Consider the following 22,697-nt stretch of genomic DNA (forward strand, 5'->3'; position numbering starts at 1 on the left):
GGGCACAGGGCAATAAATTGACAACCATTTAAAATGACATGACCAGCAATGTCAATTACTGGAATGTGCACACTGAATAACTGAAAACCTGGACTTACATATAAATTTGAGATTGCTGTTTCTCAGAATATTCCCTTTTTCTGAGATATTTTGAGCTTGGAGTTGTATATATGTTTGGGGAGGCTTGTTTCCTGCAAACAGAAGTTTCTAGGAGAAGACCAATGTTCAATATTTGCTCTTCTCCTGTATTTTTGGTGGTGTTTTTTTCCCCAGCATTTCAGTACTTATTTTAAGTTCTGAAATTTCAATAAGGAAGCTTATAAACCAGCAAATTTACTTGCAAGGATGAAAGGCTTTTTCTGTGATGCTTCAGCTATTATAGGGAGAGTGCATTCTGCTATGCTTGGAGAATACCTTTATGAATGGTGCATCTACCTTCCAGTGATGGAAAGTGGAATATCTTTGTTGACCATCTAGTTTAAAATGGTTATTACATGAGATGTGCCAGTTAGTGGGTTCTGATACAAGCTTTTGATGGGTTTGAATCTCACATCTTTTTGCATTTTCACTTCATAAAAGTACAAGAGGGGTACAGCAATATGAGAAATAATGAAAACATACAGGATCATTATAGATGCATGGCATTATCTGAAGTAAGTACATGCGGAGTGGCAGAAAAATACAAACTTATGCAGTCTAACTTGATATGAAGTGTTAAATGCAAAAGAAAATTGAAGCTATTGATGATTAAATGGTAAGCAAAATTCAAATATCATTGACTTAACCTAACCGTTACATGATTTTAGTCAAGTCCTATCAACATGGTTGCCAGTAAACAATCATCCTGCATGCAAATAATTTATTTCAGTTCCAGGCATGAACCACCCATACAATTTCAAATTGCAATTGCTTCAGCCTGATACAACCCTCAGTGCTGGCAGAAATTCAGATATACTACTGAATTCCTCTAATCTTTGAATTATTGAACCAGCAGTGACAAAAGAGTGTCCACACTCCCAGCCTCCAAACCAAAAGATTTCACACAGATTTAGAGAACTGGTTGCACCACAAAAAGTCACAACAATACAACAGTCCAGAAGCCCAAAATTCCCAAATGACATGCTTAAAAACTAGGAAAAACATAATGAACAAAGGACCACATTTAGTAACAAATGGGTACACTCCAAACCTTCCATTAAAAACAGCAAGGACACACACACACACATGCACACACACACACACACACACACACACACACACACACACACACACACACACACACATGCACACTCACTCATAACATAAACTCAGTCTGATCAAACTCTAAGAATACACAATCACAGACAACTAATCAAAGAGGACACATTGAATAAAAGTTGGGTCCACTACACTGCCTCTACAATGCAGATTGAATTTCCATGCACATGACATAAATGGTATCCATTAATGTTTATTATAATGTTCAAAGATAATCATGTCTAGGATAACAACCAAAAATACTGCAAAGTGTATCAATTAAATTGTGGTTGTAAGTAATCAATGGAAAGTTGTCTCACAAATGAAGAGTCTTAATAAATGTAACACAATAAAGACGTAATTATAAAAAAAATGACCAAATCTGTCCCTGGCGACCCACTGTCATCATCTTGAACATTTATATAAAGATATAGCCTCCCATACAAGGTACAAATGGATCAGAAATGAAAGAGCATCATTCAGTGATGAAAGGCAACATTAATAATAAACATGGCTGTTTTTTAGTATGTACAATAATTTTAAATGTATAACCAAATGTGATTAGACTTTTGTTTGGCTAAATAAAATGTTTGGAATGGGACAAATATGATAAAAAGTTATATTATTTATGAGAGGTTATAGTTTTGATTATTTTACCATTGAATATTATTTACGATTTGCAGAATATTTGGCACAATATCACCTTAAATATTTCAACTTATTCCAAATATGATTTTGTGGAATTACAAAATCACTGAAAAAGCAGGAACCCCCATAGATACATATACTTTCTGGTAACCCACTTTAGCCAGGCAGTAGTTGCAAGGGATCTACTTGAAAACGTTGACTTACCAGAACGTCGACATTCACAACAGTGAGACCACAACTTGGAAACTTCATAAAGTCACAAGGTAACTCCAGAAAACTAACCACTGGACTGCCAACAACTTAAATATGAACAGAATCAACTAAAACCCACCAACGTGGGGGGCTTTTCCCTCCACACCCCACCTCCCGCTAACTAAATATACCAACTCGAACATCGCACTACAATGGAGAACAGGGCAAAAGTCACCATGTTGGCACAGTGGTTAGTTTCCCGGAGTTAACTTGTGACATTCTGGGAGTTCAGCTTTCTGAAGTTTCAACATGGTGGTTTTGCTGCTGTGAACGTCGATGTTCAGGTAAGTCGACATTTTCAAGGGATCCCATTGCAAGACATGGATAAGAAAGTATAGTTTGGTAAAAAAACAGTAAACATTCATGTAAATCAGTCTGGTTATTGATGCTTATTGATACAGAATGACAACTAAAGAATTCTAGATAATGTAGCTACTTAAGCTGGAGTCTTTTGAATAAAATATTAAGCAAATTACAGATCATATTTTACCTCAGTAATTTTTTTGGTAGAAAACAACTATGCTTTTTGCAAACATCAGTATTACATATTGATAAAAAAAAGATGTTCCCATATTCTGTGTTATTACCTCAGATGTATTTAAAGATTTTGCTCTGCTTACCTAGAGATGCTTATGTAACTTCTCTACATTATGTCACAATAAGTAATAATGTGCATTAGAGAACAGGTAAACCATGCATTAAACCCTGACTGGTGAACAAGCATTCTCCAGAAGGGTGTTAATGTACAGGTAATGCCTGCTAAAAAAATGAGGCTGATGCTTCAAGGCAGCAAATTAAGCCACCTGTAGCACTGGGCCTCAGAACACCCCTGGGCATGTGTTATTTATACAGTAACACATACCCTGTGGGCATTACTGCTTGGTTATCATATATGAAAGACAAAAAGACTTATTGGTATTGTGGTTTCTTGCCTTAATATGCTGAGATGTCAAGAGGCATGAGAAAAGGCTAGAAACTTTTTAAGATTTTATTTGCTTCAGCAGTCAATCCCATTTTAGTACTTTTTAAGAGATCTGTTCAATGTATAATACATCAATGATTCATTTCATAGCATGAGCAGATAATTTCATATTATTGATGAACATGAATAAGGACAGCTAAATAACACAAGAGATATCTCATTCATCAGTAATATAATCGAGTCAAAATTAATGAACAATAATCAACCTATATGAAATTCCACGGGGTCTATACTAAATGGAGTGTGATACATGAAATATCTGTAATTACAACATTGTGAAATAATTTTCATAATTAGTGAAAAGTATTACCTGTGAGGCTGATATTCCATTTTATTAACTTTTCTTCTTATAACGGCATTCCACTACTAGATAATCTTCATTTTAAGTCTAACAATTCTCCATTGTATATTTTAGCTGCTTTGTGCTTAACCATGAGAGGTGTAAGTGCACTACAAAGTAGAAAAAATGTCCCACATGTCTATCTGTTTTAGGTGTGGTGAATACAATAAAATAAACACACTGCTATGTTCCCACCACTATTAACTATTCAATTAATATCCCAGTTATAACAGTATTAGCAGGATTTTTTTAAACCACATTACCCTCATAACATATTATGACTGAACTGAATAATAGCAGTGGATTATGAGTGCCTGAATATCTATCAGCTTATCTTGTCGCACGTATCATGACCATGTATATATTAGAGAATTTCAAACAAAATTAATTGAAACGATGCACTGATTTAAAAACAATTTTAGAAGAGAATCCTTTGTTTTACATTTTCAAAACTATGATGATTCATTTTCTGCTGTTAAAAGAATTGTATTCTAAATGCTTATTCAGTTGGCAGGGTACGTCTCTTGAAATTAGATACCTATTTCTAGCTATATTTATATCTTTAAATTAATTTAGAATAGCAGTGCATTTCATTAAATCTCATCTCAATGAATCACAAATCAATGTTAAAAATTCACTGAAAACTAATTTCACTGAAACTGCGTTCACTGAATAACAACTCAGAAAACTGTAAAAGAATATAAACAATTGGTGCAGTTTCTACTTGTGTGTCAGCAATGACTGTGTTTTTTCTCTTTTCTCTGTGCTTATATAGGAAACTATCTAAACTTACAACATTGACTGCATATACTGTTGATAATCAATATCTTGTTATTGTATTAAAGCCAACGACCTGTAATGTTGTTTACTATTGCAGCAACTCTGTATCTCTATCATGTACATGATGTAGAGCTTTTCTCCCCAGGCATCCACTGAAAAAGGACCTGCGTCCAGTCTGAATTTCACGGTAAATAAATGTAAATAAAATAAAAAAAAAATAAAATTATTTGTATGTGGAGTTATGTATTCAATTGATCTGGTATAGTGATACATGCAAGTTGGCCTATGCAAAAAAGTTTAGTTTTCATTAAATTTGCTTCAATGATTTTTTTTTTTATTCAACACAGTACGATTCAGTAATATGCATATATATATATATATATATATATATATATATATATATATATATATATATATATATATATATATATTTTCAATGTACACAAAAATCTCTGAGACACGTAATCTAACAAAACAGTTTAATTTACCTTTTGTAAAACGTCTGTTTCTTCAACTCACTAAACCAAGTGAATTGTATTATGGTCCGATAACTGTGCAGGTGCTCGCGCTTTTATACCACTAACTAGTTTTACAGAATGAACTGCTACTAGATTGAGTAGACTGAGCATAATGAGAATCTGTTTTCAAGTTAATTAAAAGTCCCCAAGTAATATGCCCTTTAAATGTTCATGTAATGTGTCCAAAAATTTGACAAATCCCTCATGTTTGGTGGCATTCATACTTGGTGCCCTATGTAAGAAAAGGAGACACTGCCAGCCCAGCTATCTGGAATTTTGTAAATAATCATAGGTCATTCGTGAATATCAACATGAACATGTAAGATGCTTATGTTACAGATGTATTAGAACTGTATGTCATATTGTACAGACGTGTGTTGACGAGATATTTTGTAAAGTCAGCATCTTCTTTCGGCTGTTCCTGTTAGGGATCGCCACAACAGATCCTCTGTTTCCATTTCTTCTTGTCCTCTGCATCTTGCTCTGTCACAACAACCACCTGCATGTCCTCTTTCACCACATCCATAAACCTTATCTTAGGCCTTCCTCTTTTCCTCTTACCTGGTGGCTCCATCCTTAGCATCCTTTTCCAAATATACCCAGCATCCCTCCTCAGCACATGTCCAAATCAATGCAATCTCACCTCTCTTGCTTTGTCTTCAAACTGTCCAACCTGAGCTGACTCTCTAATATACTGATTCCTAATCCTGTCCATCCTAGTCACACCCAGTGCAAATCTTAACATCTTTAACTCTGCAACATCCAGCTCTGACTCCTGTCTTTTTATCAATGCCACCATCTCCAACCCATATAACATAGCTGGTCTCACTACCCTCTTGTAGACCTTCCCTTTCACTCTTACTGGCACATGTCTGTCACCAATCACTCCTGACACTCTTCTCAACCCATTCCACCCTGCCTGTACTCACTTCTTCACCTCTCTTCCACACTCACCATTACTCTGATCTGTTGATCCAAAGTACTTAAACTCAGCCACCTTTACCAACTCTACTCCCTGCATCCTCACCATTCCTCTACCCTCCCTCTCATTTACACACATATTCTGTCTTAGCCCTGCTGACCTTCATTCCTTTCCTCTCTAGAGCATATCTCCACCTCTCCAGGGTCTCCTCAACCTGGTCCCTACTCTTACTACAGATCACAATGTTATCTGCAAATGTCACAGTCCACGGGGCCTCCTGACTGATCTCATCTGTCAACCTGTCCATCACCACTGCAAATAAGAAAGGGCTCAGAGCTGTTCCTTGATGTAATACTACCTCCACCTTAAACATATCTGCAATTCTCATTGCAGTCCTCACCACTGTCACACTACCCTTGTACATATCTTGTACCACTCTTACATACTTCTCTGCCACTCCTGACTTCCTCATACAATACCACAACTCCTCTCTAAGCACCCTGTTATACGCTTTCTCTAAGTCCACAAAGACACAATGCAACTCCTTCTGACCTTCTCTGTATTTCTCCAGCAAAACTCTCAGAGCAAACATTGCATCTGTAGTGCTCTTTCCTGGCATAAAACCATACTGCTGATCACTAATCATCACCTCCCTTCTTAACCTAGCTTCCACTACTTTTTCCCATAACTTTAAGCTGTGACTGATCAGTTTTATCCCGCTGTAGTTACTGTACCTCTGCACATCACCCTTATTTATTCTTAAAGATAAGTACCAAAACACTTTTTCTCCACTCCTCAGACATCCTCTGACTTTCCAAAATTTCATTAAACAATCTGGTTAAAAATTCCACTGCCATTTCTCCTAAGCACCTCCATGCTTCCACTGGTATGTCATCTGGGCCAACAGCCTTTCCATTCTTCATCCTCTTCATAGCTGTCCTTACTTCCTCCTTGCTAATCTGTTTCACTTCCTGATTCACTATCCCTACATCATCCAACCTTCTCTCTCTCTCATTCTCTTCATTCATCAGCCCCTCAAAGTACTCTTTCCATCTGCTCAACACACTCTCCTTGCTTGTGTGTATGTTTTCCTCACTATCCTTTATCACCCTTACTTGCTGCACATCTTTCCCAGTACTGAGCAGAAATGTATATACACTATTGTAGCTGTTTAGATGTATATGTATTTTAAAAATGGGGACTGAAACACAAGAAGTTAACTTCAGAAGAATAGCTGAAAACTTAAATTAATTTAAAACTATGTAATAAAAGAGATGTTATCTTTTAGTTTCAGTGCAACAGGAGACATAATGTCTAGAACTAGAAGGTTTTTTTGTATTATCATTAAATGTGGAGGAATGCAAATTATTTTACAACTTACACCATTTGCAAAATATCTAAGGTCTATGTGTTTTTGCAGGTAGACGCTAAAATCAATGGTTGTGAGCCTGGGAACTGATAGTCAAATGTCAAGAAGTAATGTCATGCTATCAGCTACCCCAGCAGTAATATTTGAAATATTACTTTAAGAGCTCTGTGAGATAGAGACTGAGCATTCTGGATTTTGTCATTGACCTGACAAGAACATCCACTCACCACATCTATCTGTTTGTTGTTCTGTAAGTAAGTTAACTAGGGCACAGTAAATTCTCTTAGATACAGACAGGAATATAGTGAAGTATAGCTTAGATGTTTTGTTTATTTATTTGAGACTGTCCTGCAATGTTGTTTTAAATATTTCCTGTGATTTTGAACTCTGATGTAACTGTGATTATTTACAGAGTATTTTTGTTCTTTCATTATTTATTATTAAATATGTTTCAACCTACCCTTGTGGCTGATATTTGTGAGAAATATTTAAGATCTGGAAGTACTTATATTTGGTTACACTGTGTGGGCCACTCCTAATAGCCTTGCTCTTGGTCAAATTAACATTTGAAATAATAGCAACATTACACAGTAAGATTGGATATCCTTTGTTAAGGGACCTAAAGTAGATGATAAAGAAGTGGCTGATGGCAGTAATAACTACCTTCTAGTCTGGGCAAAATGAGGCATACCTAGTGAACCTGTGCAGCCTTTCCCAGGTATGTGTGTGTGTGTGTGTGTGTGTGTGTGTGTGTGTGTGTGTGTGTGTGTGTGTGTGTGTGTGGGTGTCTGTGTGTGTGTGTGTGTGTGTGGGGGGGGTGTCTTATTGGGGATCTGAAGAAAGAGGAAAAAACAGCTCCAGACTGACTGTGACCTCTGTGTGTTCATAAGGAAAATTGCACTTTACTGTGTGTGTACTTGTCATCCTCCCATTGTGCATGTTCCCCACTGTTGCCAGTGGTGCAGATTGGTGGGGCATCACACTCTTTAAAATGAAATCAATGATTTCTTGATTTTTCTAGGTGGCTATTAATGTATCCTGTCTTTTACAGAAAATAATATTCTACCACCCTACCACCTCTCTTATTTCTGCATGTATATTCATACTTAACACATCCAGGAAAAGTTATAGCATTACTCTTCCAAGATTCCATTATAAGTAAGATGCTGATATTTTTATAAGTAGCTATGAAACACAGCTCAACATGCTTGTTTTTAATTCTTTTTAGCATTACAGCATTATACAAAAAAACAGTTAAAAGTATAATCAAATGTACTACTTAATTGATCTGCCAGTTTGATTTTCTGGAAAAGGAAGCAGGTGTTCTAAGATTTTATCTGTTAAGAACCTGCTCTATAATAACTTTAATCTATTCCTAGAAAAACATTCAGTCAAGAGAAAAAGATGATCCATGCTTCCCAAAAGGGACAAAGAAAACAAAATAATAAAAACATGGCAAATAAAAGTAAAATTTGGTGTTCCAAACACATAGCTCTCACCAGAGTAATACATACATACATACAAACAGATGTACTTTTGCAGGGTTCTGACAGTTTTCCCCAGCAGAAAAAAAGAAAATCAACAGGAAATAAACTAAAAAATTAAATCTGATGTTCCACAACACAGAGATCTCACCAGAATAGCACACACTCACACTGATGCACTTTTGCAAGCTCACAACTGCTCGGAGAGTATTTCAAAATATAGAAGAAAAGTCCCAAGATGGTTCAAATAAGTGCCTGATGATTTTCACACCCCCCCCCAAAAAAATAAGCATATAAATAAAAGCAAAATGTGGTGTTCCAAAACACTGGGATCTCAACAGAGAAATGTATATGTGCGCGTGCACACACACACACACACACACACACACACACACACACACCATTTGACTTCAGTGGGAATACAACTCCTATCTGGCTAAGTACACAGACTACAGAACTCTGTATTTAAGGCAAGCACCACAGCTCATGTCTAACTTGGTGGGTCTCAGACAACACTTTATAGGTGATCACATCATCAGTGTCTGGTGAGGAGAATATGGTAATAGCAGTGTCCCAGATGCTGGTGTAAAATACTCTCTCTAATGTCAAGCAAGTGCACAAACACACACACACACACACACACACACACACACACACACACACACACACACACATATATACACCCCAGTTGACTGCAGTGAGAACAGAATTCCAAACCTATCTAAATACACAGACTACAGAACTCAGTACTTTACACAACTGCGACAGCACAAGTCTGATTTTTACAATGAGGCAAGACAACTTATAGTGGATGACATTCGCAGTGGATGTTGGAAAGAAGATGTTGGGAGAACTGCATGAAATAGATGTGTTGGCATGTGTAAGTATTAAAATAGTGCCAATCCTTGTCATAGGAGTGGTACCTGTAGGATAAACATGTATGCTTGCCTGGCTAGATAGGCACACACCCCAACTGACTGCAGTGAGAAAAGAATGCCCTACCTATTCTAAGTACACAGACTACAGAGCTCAGTTTTTTATGCAAGTGGCATGGCAAAAGTCTGAGTTTTGCAAGGCAGCAAGACAACTTATAGTGGATGATTTCAGCAATGAATGTTGGAGAGAAGATGTTGGGAGGCCTGCATCAACTGCAAAGATAGTTCTAGTTCTGCATGTTACCAGATTGATGTGCATTGCATATCACACAACATTTGTTATTAATTTATGTAATGTAGTTGATATATTTGTGAATAAGTACTGAGAAACATACCTCTCACCCTCTTAGCACAGGAACTCTGGATAGAACCTAAAATAATGTGGGGATAAAGGCCCAAAAATATGGACAAATTTTAAATATTGCTCTTATAGACTTAGGAAGTTGCTAGAGAAACAGCATGTGTCTTAGCCTGCATTTTCTGAAGGAAATGAAGTCAGAAATTCAAACGTATGGCATTATTTATTTATTTCAGTCCTCTGTGATTTGCCAGAAAATGACAAATTTTATGAGGAATATGGCAAAAATATAAGGTAAAAATCTGGGCATTTTGCAAAAATCGAGACAGCGGAGAAGTATGCTTAGAGACTAAGGCTGCAGTACATACAGGGAGGTAAAACATGGCTGTATTGTAAATATGTGACATATTCTTTGATAGAGCCTTCTGTTTGTTCTTTTTCCACATGTAGTGTCATGGCATAAAGACTAAATGGACAGTAAACAGCCCTAATGCATGCTCATATTGACTTCACATAGAACAGAGGCAATCAGTAGCAGCTTTGCTTGATAGCTGGCAAAGTATTTGTACATATGAGACACAGATTTCTATTACTTTCCCTGTTTGTGTTTAGTTAAGCAGTACACAAATGCATGGCTCATTGCTAAAATTCTGAGAATTACTACTGAAAGCATGAAACACATCTGCTGCTTAACTGACTGTATGGCAGCAAGTGTGAATGCATTGACACATTTCTTTTTGAACTCAGGTAATACTGGGATTGAATCCATGTGTATTTAATACTTTTAAAATAACAGTGATAATGCAGTGACATTATTCTTTATAGGACATGCAGCATGTGTTACAGTGTGTTGATGTAGCACAGAGTGGTTAAGCAGCATTGTGCGGAGGTAACCACAGCATTACAGACCTGCTCTGGAAGGTTAATCTGATAATTGACATTAGTTTTGAGGGTTGTCTGCTGCTGTAGCTTGGAAATATATTTTGAAAACTGGAAGGTAGCTGTTAAGTGGGTTAAGTCTGCAGACATGCCAGACATGCAATGGGGGAATACATTTCATGACCTGACACATTTTTATTCAGCTTTATACATGGATAAAATTGATTTTTAATAAATTTCATGACCTGCCACATTTTTATTTGGCTTTATGCATGGATAAAATTGATGTTTAAAGTGTGGTGTTCAAACTAAGGCATAAGGGCAACATATTTTCTTCCACAGAGGTGATTTTCCATCTTTTCTATAGATGAAGTGCTGCTCAGAGACAGTCCTGAATCATTTATAAATGCAGCTGACAGTCTGAGGTATTACACATGTATGTGTGTGACCTGTCAAGGTTATTGTATATAGATCCAGTTGTGTATGTGTCTTATTCAATTGTGAAGGCCATCCAAGTCCAGATAGCAGAACAATACTTAACAGAAATATAGTAGACAATATATTCTCAGTCATACATCTGAAAACACACTAAGGTGTTTCATCCCTATCTAAAGTGTTATAAGTGCGAGGGGTCCAAGGAAGTAAATAGTATGGAAAGAAATAGCCATGGAATTGTTATGGCTAGGCTTATATAGCCCCTAGGGCCAATAGCCTAGTACCAACCTATGAACCTATGAACCTATGTGAAATGGAACAACCGAAAAAATGTCTGGAATGTCCTGAACCCAGGGCCATGTGTGTAGCAGTCCTACACTTACACCCATTGCCACAAGAATGTTGAAATAACACATGTATATTTTGTGTACATTGCTATAAACTAGACTGTCCCAACAGTAAACATAGGTTGCACACCCTGTAGTAGAAAGAGGACCGAAGTGTATGCACAAATGTAAATCCTTTACTCAACAAGTTAGCAGTCTCAGTGCCAAGCAATTTGCCAGAATAATTATAAAGAAAAAAGTCACCTTGGGAGTTAATCACAACAAATCCAGGATTTTCATCAATTAAAATCTGAATTGCTAAATGGAATTAAAGAAGGGTCTACTATCACTTCTTTCCCCAACAGCATCACTGGTTCTTTTGGAAACTCATATTTCTATTCCTCTAACAGTTCTGTTCCTCTCCACAATGCTGCCTCTGATTGCAAAATTACTCAGACCATCTTGGGGATGTAACATTTAAAGGGGGGTGACGTTCTTCCTGGTGAATATCACCCTCTGAAACTTGATTGGTATAAACTTGTTCATCTTAGTCAACAAGAAAGGAACCCTTAGGTAAAGGATAGGTAGTCTTTTTTGATATTCTGTTTGATCACAAAGGACTTTTTTTGTTTCTTATGAGCCTCAATGTCATTGGAAATGTTGCCAAGATTAGTAAAAATGCTAAAATAGGTATTCTGATGCTGGTGAAATAAAAGATCTTTGGAAATATCAGTGCTGAGAACTGCAGTGCTCTGTATGAGTCTATCTATCATTCTCTGATTGTGCTTAATAAGCACTTTCATTAGTCTGAAACCCTGGAGATCAAACAACTCAAGTAATTCCCTGTGCAAGTCTGTATATAGCTAAAGCCTCATAGGGAATTTCCAGTTTCTTAATCCCATGGGAACTATTTTCAGTCTTAGACATTCTTTTCATTTTCTAATTGTAGTCTATGGCACTTAGAAAGCTTGCACTGTTAACAGTCCCCATGTCATGAATAGCACGGTCACAAAAAAAAAGGCTTGTTACTCCAAGCTGTTAAATTAATGCCTTTTGCATTAGTATCAATTGTCTGGAAACCAAGGGAAGCTTGTTGAGAGATCTCATTATTAAAACAGGTAGCTAGTCATGGATTACCTTGTCCTGGTGTGATAGAGGAAAAAAAGATGCATTGCTGGCTGTATTCAAATTGTACAAAGTAGGCTTAATTTGTTGCAAAAGTTGTTGAATAAGTTGAGTCAATAACCTTAAGTTCAGCACCAATTCATTTTGTGTGCCAGTGAATCAGCCCCCGTTACCGGTATCAGGTTCCATGGACAACATAACGAGAGACAAACTAAGAATCAGGAACTGTACTACAAGTCTAGACCAAGAACCTAGCCAACTAAGACTGAACACCAATAATTAATTTATTATTAAAGAATTTTGCACTTTCGTCGATTATAACCTAACACTTCTTCAGATTTAAAAAATACAAACACAACTCCATTTAAATAACCCTCACACTAATCTCATGAGGTAAAAAACATCCAATCACTTTACATATTGAAAACACCTTGTTAAAGAAACACAACCTACATTGTACTTTAAACAAATAAATATAAAGTTGTATTCCTAAACTAAATAAAATAAATCATCAAACTAGATATGAGCATACTCTTAAGACGCTACCTAAAGATTCTCCATCAAACCTGGATGAGTCCTTGCATTTAGTTTAATTCACCATTTTAACTTGGAAAGTTCTAATAAATAATCCCAGGGACCACCCCTAATGTTTTTAAAAAAATCACATCAATACCAAAAAACAGAAACCTGTGTAAGGGAAATTTAAAAAGATGTCTATAAAGAGCATTAGTGTCAATTGTTGTTTTTAATTGCCAGTACATGTTCATAGATTCCAGCTTTAAATTTTCTTTTAGTTTTTTCCCACATAAAATCATGTACAATTTTGACACTGAGCAAGATATACTGTACCAGGGGTATTACAATTACAATGAAATCCTGGCCTGATTCTAATGTCATTAATCACCACTCTGTCACTTTCTAGTAAGTCCTTGCACTGGGAGCAAAAAGCACACTTATACATGCTTTCCTTTTTGTTAGCATATAATCTAGCCTTCACAAAGTTTTCTCTTTCTAGTTATTGTTTCAAAGATGTTCCCTTCTTAAACACTAGTCTAGGCTGTAAGCCCATAATGTCAATCACATTATCAAAAGAGGAAAAACATTTCCAGTTAGTTTTTAAAATGTCATATATGCCTGGAATGCCTGCTGTAAATTTGGTCACAAACCTGTCAACAAATTTGGACCTATCTTCATTTCCCTGTTTTATTTTTGAAATACAAGTCTCCTGGGATCTAAGAACAGGAAGATATATTCTACTTTCCCTTTTATTCTTAACTTCATCATAAATAGTTCTAAGTAAACTAAAAGGGTATCCCCAAATGGTATTTTTAACAAGTTTTTGTCAATATCTAAGGTGATTAGATGTTTTTTACCTCATGTGATTAGAGAGAGGGTTATTTAAATGGAGTTGTGTTTGCATTTTTTTTAATTCTGAAGAAGTCTTATGTTATAATCAACAAAAACACTCATTTTTTTTAATAATAAATTAATTATCGGTGTTCAGTCTCTGCCCGCTGGTTTCTTGGTTTAGATTTAATTAATGGACTGGAAGGGGCCTAGAAGATAGCCCTCATGTGCAGACCTGTTCACTGGACCTGAGATATAGGTCACTTCAGACATTTCAACATATTTACATGCCATATATGTGATCCACTGGTCTACGCACTTGGTGATATAGGTGTTTATGGCCACATCTGACAGTTTTGAGTAAGTAGCTCATTGTGGATTTGTGTGAAATGCCTTGGGCTTGTCAAGTTCAAAAGAATGATAGAGTTGTCAACACACAAGCTCTCAATGACCTCTTTGAGGACATCTAACAGATGTAGCAGACATGATGTAGAAGTAACAACTCACACAGGTCTGTTGCACACAACCAGGGTATTACTAGTGTCCATTAGAAAAGGTCCATGATGACATGTTGGTCTTCCTCACAGATGTGGAGAATCAGGATGTCTCTATATATGTAGGCATTGGGTGCATTCCTCCCCAACTGAGATGGATGCATCTTGATGTACGCCCCTCTACTGGAACACAGTCTGTGTGGAAGAAGTGTTGAAGTGTGTAATCAACCATGTAAGGAAGTGTATGTGCTGAGCCACACTATAGGTGATGTGTGATATTTTCACAGCCCATTGATTCTGTGTGATAGACCTGGATAAAGGTAAGACAGTACATACTTCCTATCTTGATCTGGTCTAGGGTTTGGACACAATCACTCATGTAGGTATCATTCAGAAACTCTTCTAGCTGGAGATTATCCCCTATGTCACTGGATGGGTAACCAATTGGCCCACTGAGAAAACACATAATGTGAAAGTTGATGAATCAATCTGTAGCAGTAGAACTGTCACCATTGGCGTACCCCAAGGATCTGTTCCTTGGCCCTTTACTGTTTGGAATCTATTTTTTGACAGTTCTGGCTAAAGTATATACCCTTTGGCTTATCACATTTTCTGATTCTTGCATATTGGGAGCAATCATTGAGTACACTAATGATAATAACAACATACTACAGGAGGGGCTAACACAGACAAATGACTGGTGACAAAGCCTCACAGTCTACAAATACATGCAAAATGTATCTTTATTTTATCCTTCTGCAAAGTGGAATTCCCTGCTAATTACAGCATTGACAACCCCATTGCTATGCTGAAACCTAGTAATGCAAGACCTGGGAACACAGGTAGATAGCAATCTGAACTTTGACCATCAAGAGTCTACAGTGGAATGGAAAGGCTATATCGTGCACATCATCAGTCATGCCATCTTATTCAGATATGACGATTATGTATCAGCACTGTACTCAAGCCTCATCAGAACACTAATTCAGAGTATAAAGCTCCCTTTTGCATGCACTTCACCAGACACATCCAGCAGCTGGAGAGACCACAGGGGATTCTCACCATGAAAACACAAGGCCGACAAACCTTGCCATGACATATGTGGATAGACTGAAAGTCACATCACTGTAATCTGTATTGTATAGGATGAGGTGACTTCTGATTGGCCTCCAGACCAGTTCCTGACACTGTCCCAGTGGGAATAGTGCACATCCACAAATCAGATATAGATGATAACATTAGCAGTGTCTGGTGAGAAGAATATGCCAATAGCAGTGTTCCACATGCTAGTGTAAAAGGCTCTCTCTAATGTCATGGAAGTACACAGACACATGCACACACACACACACACACACACACACACACACACACACACACACACACACACACACACACACACACAAACACACACACACACACACACACACACACACACACACACACACACACACACACACACACACACACACACACACACACACACCATTTGACTGCAGTGAGAATAGAACCCCTATCTGGCTAAGTACACAGACTACAGAACTCTGTATTTAAGGCAAGCACCACACTCATGTCTAACGTGGTGTGTCTCAGACAACACTTTATAGGTGATCACATCAGCAGTGTCTGGTGAGGAGAATATGGTAATAGCAGAGTCCCAGATGGTGTAAAATGCTATCTCTAATGTCAAGCAAGTGCACAAACACACATTCACACACACACACACACACACACACACACACACACACACACACACACACACACACACACACACACACACACTCACAAATACACATATACACCCCAGTTGACTGCAGTGAGAACAGAACTCCATACCTATCTAAATACACAGACTACAGAACTCAGTACTTTACACAACTGCCACAGCACAAGTCTGATTTTTACAATGCGGCAGGACAACTTATAGTGGATGACATTCGCAGTGGATTTTGGAAAGAAGATGTTGGGAGAACTGCATGAAATAGATGTGTTGGCATGTGTAAGTGTTAAAATAGTGCCAATCCTTGTCATAGGAGTGGTACCTGTAGGATAAACACATATGCTCTTCTGGCTAGATAGACAGGCACACACCCTAATTGACTGCAGTGAGAAAAGAATGCCCTACCTATTCTAAGTACACAGACTACAGAGCTCAGTTTTTTATGCAAGTGGCATGGCAAAAGTCTGACTTTTGCAAGGCAGCAAGACAACTTATAGTGGATGATATCAGCAATGAATGTTGGAGAGAAGATGTTTGGAGGCCTGCATCAACTGCGAAGATAGTTCTAGTTCTGAATGTTACCAGATTGGTGTACATTGCATATCACACAACATTTGTTATTAATTTATGTAACGTAGTTGATATATTTATGAACAAGTACTGAGAAACATACCTCTCCCCTCTTAGCACAGGAACTCCGGATGGAAACTAAAATAATGTGGGGATAAAGGCCCAAAAATATGGACAAGTTTTAAATATTGCTCTTATAGACTTAGGAAGTTGCTAGAGAAACAGCATTTGTCTTAGCCTGCATTTTCTGAAGGAAATTACATCAGAAATTCAAGTGTATGGCATTATTTGGCTATTTCAGTCCTCAGTGATTTGCCAGAAAATTACAAATTCTATGAGGAATATGGCAAAAATATAAGGCAAAAATTTGGGCATTCTGCAAAAATCGAGACAGCTGAGAAGTATGCTGAGAGACTAGGGTTGCAGTACATGCAGGGAGGTAAAACATGGCTGTATTGTAAATATGTGACATATTCTTTGATAGGGCCTTCCGTTTGTTCTTTTTCCACATGTAGTGTCATGGCATAAAGACTAAATTGACAGTAAACAGCCCTAATACATGCTTGTATTGACTTCACATAGACCAGAATCAAGCAGTAGCAGCTTTGCTTGACAACTGGCAAAGTATTTGTACACGAGACACAGATTTCCATTACTTTCCCTGTTTGTGTTTAGTTAAGCAGTACACAAATGCATGGCTCATTGTTAAAATTCTGAGAATTAGTACTGAGAGCATGAAACACACCTGCTGCTTAGCTGACTGTATGGCAGCAGGTGTGAATGCATTGATACATTTCTTTTTGAACTCAGGTAATACTGGGATTGAATCCATGTGTATTTAATACTTTTAAAATAACACTGATAATGCAGTGACATTATTCTTTATAGGACATGCAGCATGTGTTACAGTGTGTTGATGAAGCACAGAGTGGTTAAGCAGCATTGCGCAGAGGTAACCACAGCATTACAAAGCTGCTCTGGAAGGTTAATCTGATACTTGACATTAGTTTTGAGGGCTGACTGCTGCTGTAGCTTGGAAATATATTTTGAAAATTGGAAGGTAGCTGTTAGGTGGGTTAAGTCTGCAGACATGCCAGACATGCAATGAGGGAATACATTTCATGGCCTGACACATTTTTATTCAGCTTTATACATGGATAAAATTGATTTTTTAATAAATTTCATGACCTGACACATTTTTATTTGGCTTTATGCATGGATAAAATTGATTTTTAAAACTGTGGTGTTCAAACTAAGGCATAAGGGCAACATATTTTCTTCCACAGAGGTAATTTTCCATCTTTTCTATAGATGAAGTGCTGCTCAGAGACAGTCCTGAATCATTCATAAATGCAGCTGACAGTTTGAGGTATTACACATGTATGTGTGTGACCTGTCAAGGTTATTGTATATAGATCCAGTTGTGTATGTGCCTTATTCAATTGTGAAGCCCATCCAAGTCCAGATAGCAGAACTATACTTAACAGAAATATAGTAGACAATATATTCTCAGTCATACATCTGAAAACACACTAAGGTGTTTCATCCCTCATACATATAATTCATATCAGCTCCACTATCTAAAGTGTTATAAGTGCGAGGGGTCCAGGGAAGTAAATAGTGTGGGAAGAAATAGCCATGGAATTGTTATGGCTAGGCTTGTACAGCCCCTAGAGCCAATAGCCTAGTACCAACCTATGAACCTATGTGAAATGGAACAACCGAAAAAATGTCTGGAATGTCCTGAACCCAGGGCCATGTATGTAGCAGTCCTGCACTTATTTATTTATTTATTTATTGCAGTTGGTTTACCAGGATAGTCCATTGGGCCTCGAAGAACCCGTTTTCAATGGAGCCCTGGTTAGAAAAGCTCCAAAACAGAAATAAATGTACATTAACATTTGACAGTAATTTCTAGATACATCGTACATACATTGTACATTAATGTACATTAATGTACAATAAATGTACATTAACATTTGACAGTAATTTCTAGATACATCGTACATACATTGTAGTAAAAGAGCATAAGCAAAACATAAATGTTCATTAAAATTTGACAGCAACAGCCTTGGTACATGCTATAGAAGCAACAAAAGCAAAACATAAATGCAGATTAATGAGCAAACATAGTAGACCCATTGCCACAAGAATGTTGAAATAACACATGTATATTTTGTGTACATTGCTAAAAAATGAACTGTCCCAACAGTAAAAATAGGTTGCATACCCTGTAGTAGAACACAGGACCATCTGTATTCCAGCCCTACACTTACACCTGCTGACATAGGCATAGTTATATGACAGTTCTATGATTTCCTACTTATTAAGTTCAGTGTGTTATCTGATACGCAACTCTGTTTAACATGTTTGTACAATGCCCCACAGAATTAATTGAATGAGTTCATTCTTAGTTACTGTCTGCATCCTGCCTGCAGGTGTTCAATGGCTGCAGGTGTTGAGGAACCTTGCTAACCACCACACAATGTCACTTAGCAGCATTTGTGCGATGGAAAGCAAAAATCGCAGCAATGTATCCTTTTTGATCTTTACACTTTTACTGATGTTCTGCCTGGTCAGATTCAATAAAGTCTATTTGGTCCATTTACAGAAGCGAACAAAGTAGCACACTGCTTTGGATTCAATAAGTGGCTTTACATGGTATGTAGAGCTGTGCAGAGCCGTGCAAACAAGGTAAACACAATGACATGCTAATTACAGCATAAGCCGCTAGGTTGTATGCTAATCAGCCAATCCAAGCTATTTAAAATGCTATACAACAACCATGTAGACTCAGTGCTGGTTTCCCCCCATGAATTCTAAAACTGATTGGAATACAGCCACAAAAAGAAGTCTACACAGAAAGAATGTTAGGGGCTGCTGCTGCTTTAATTCATGTGTATGCAAAACAGGCTGAAGTCTATGCTGCTACAGCTGCTATTAGGCCATTTATCTTACCACAATCTAGATGCCATGAAAATTGTAGAGCACTACAGGGTGGATAGAGGCACACTACAGGTACTCTGCAACCCCTGTCATCCTCAACTCAGAGCCAGGGCAAACCAAGGGGAACCCTTCCCAGTGGAGACAAAGGTACATGTAGCACTTAGAATTTTAGTTACAGGTACCTTTCACAGATCAACAGGGGACATGCTGGCGGTGTCACATACATCAGCATCCAGAATTCTCCATCAATTTTTAAATGCTATGCTACAGCATGCCGGTGACCACATATATTCTCATCATATTCCTGAGGACAGGGTTGGAAATATGCAAGAGTTCTACCCTGTAGCACACTACCTTGAAGCACTGGATGCCATAGATTGCACACATATGGAAATTAAGGCACCACCTGGAGAACAGGGAAGGCTCTACATAAATATAAAGGGCTTCCACTCTATTAACTAAGTTGTGTGTAATGCCAAGGGAATCATCTTGAAAGTGTGTGCTGGCAACCTCAACAGTTACCATGGCTTACATATTTGGCACACAAGCCAACTGTATCAGATGTTAACTGGGGGGATATCCCACAGGGTCATTTGCTTGGGGATGCAGGGTATGCACTGGAAACATAGTTGGTGATGCCCATCAGAAATGCACACACACCTGCTAAAGAATGCCATAATGACATAATGAGGCACGCACTCAAACCAGAAATATCCCAGAGTGTGTTTTTTGGGCTGCTGAAGTCACAGTTCCATTGCCTGGATACATCTGGAGGACCTCTGCAGTACAATCCACATACATGTACTGAAATTTTCACTTCATGTTCCATGCTACACAACATCATCCTGAAAACAGCTTCACCAGGATCAACAAGGGAAAGAGGCACACATCCCACCACCAATGGCAAGGTCACCATAGCCACATGCAGGTGTGGTATCAGAGGGGGAACCGTAAGTTGCTGTGGGTGTAGGCAGATATAAACATGCTCAATATGCCCTCTCATTAGCTAAGAGACAACACATAGCTCACTCACTCACTCACCATCTAAGGGGCTAAAACCTTTCCCCCACACACATACATATAGTAGAATTCATGCCAGGCAATGCTCACAGCCTTTACTTACCCATGTAATGGCTGTGTACTGCTAGCATCAGACAGAGTCAGCCCTGAATTAAAACTGTTGCAACTGCTGGATTTACATGGTAAGTATTGAACCTAGAGTGTATTGTGGAATAATATGAATGACTAGCATATCCTTGTGTGTTGTTACTTGGTAGTGTAAGCAAGTAAAAGGTGAGTGATTTGTATAGAAATAAACTTAACATGTGACAGCCAAGATTTATATGACTTATGAGTCCAAAATTAAGTAGTAGGCCTCAGGCATTAAAGATTCACACAGTCACACCTCTCAAAAGTACTAATGGTCACTGCATGCCTTCAGTGTAGCACCATATGTTTGCACTGGAAAATCATTATACAGAGAAGTTACAAAGTAATGTGACACATTTCAGTTTCAGACTTTACAACCTTCACGAGCTCATTAACAATACCAATGCAACAAAGTTTCATCCTATCAACTGTCTAACTTTTTAAGACTAATATAAGTCAAAGGTGCAGTTACCAATTCAACATCACAAATGCAGATACATTAAGCACCAAGTCAGCTATGCACTCTGAGCATCAGATATGAAGCTTATGTATCCCTGAATCCAAAAGATATAAAACAGGGATATGGCACAGTTATCATCACTTGCACAGGGCATTGTGTGGGGGCAGGAAGTTTAGGCTGATACAAAAGGTTAGTGAGTGTGCGAGTAAGAAAGAGAAGCAGGTAGATATTCAGATAAAGTAACAAATGGTCAGTGAGAGAAAATGAGTTTTAAGCTGCACAACTGAACCATGTAACTGTTTTGTCTGTGTGTGTGTGTGTGTGTGTGTGTGTGTGTGTGTGTGTGTGTGTGTGTGTGTGTGTGTGTGCGTGTGTGTGTGTGTGTGTGTGTGTGTGTAGGGGTCCTCTAGGCGAAACTGGTATGTGAGTGTCTGCTTGAACACAGCCAAATTATGTGCTAGCTCTATGTCTTGCTATGCCGGATAGGTATGAGTCATGCATGGTAGAGGTGGCAGTTCATCATTGTCATACCAAACCATGAGAACTGGCTCTGCCAAGAGTTGCATTAACACATCCATGCAGACAGTCAGATGCACTGCTACTACCTGAATGTGACTGATGTCTTCTGGACAAGCTCCATGTAGGAGGATGCATAGGAGAATGACCCTATGTCCTGCCATGTCTGGGTGTGGATAGCTCAACTACTGATGGAGCAGTGGAAGTACTGTTATTATGGAAGTGTGATCAGGCATGGCCATGTTAGCTTACAGCAGATGATGTGGCTGATCTACACCCATGAGGATGCCATCTCCTTCCACGAAGACATTCCTTGACAGACACCACCTGCTCTAGCATGTCATTCATCCAATCCACTAAATCGGCAACACGGTGGAAGCAGTCATGCATATCAGCCTATGCCACATCTATATCACTAAGCATTTCTCTAGAGGACCTATGGGAATGTGCCTGTGCCTCCATGACAGCCCTAAATATACATTGAATGGCACGGGAAGCGACATCTGGATCAGGTGCAGGATGGATAGCAAGCCTCTTCCAAGCACCTCTAACAACCCTCCTATGTGGCAGTTTTGCTATGGACAGAGCCAACAGGCAGTGAAGCTGCAGTAACTATATTTCTCTGATTGATTGTCTTACCCTCCACTTGTCCAATATCTGAGGACTCACTGGAATGGCTAGGTGTAGGTCTACTGGCTATGTCTGATGGAATTACAGGGCATGTCTGTATGTCAACCTCAGGGTCAGATTCAACCTCTGCACCCCCTGACTGTGCCTTTGCTTGGCCACCATCATCATCAGAGTCTGCTGATACTCTGACATCAGGTAGTAGTAGTCTCATGCTTCCACTAAGCAGCAAACACAGGAAAAAAGTAATACCTCCACTATTATAGTCCAATATATGCTAACAAACTAACAGTGGGTCCACTATTACAGACAGTACAGCAATACACACAACATTTCTCACAC

This window comes from Protopterus annectens, chromosome 12.part0 (assembly GCF_019279795.1).
Source record: "Protopterus annectens isolate FY-2018-M chromosome 12.part0, PAN1.0, whole genome shotgun sequence".
In the NCBI taxonomy this organism is placed as follows: Eukaryota; Metazoa; Chordata; order Ceratodontiformes; family Protopteridae; genus Protopterus; species Protopterus annectens.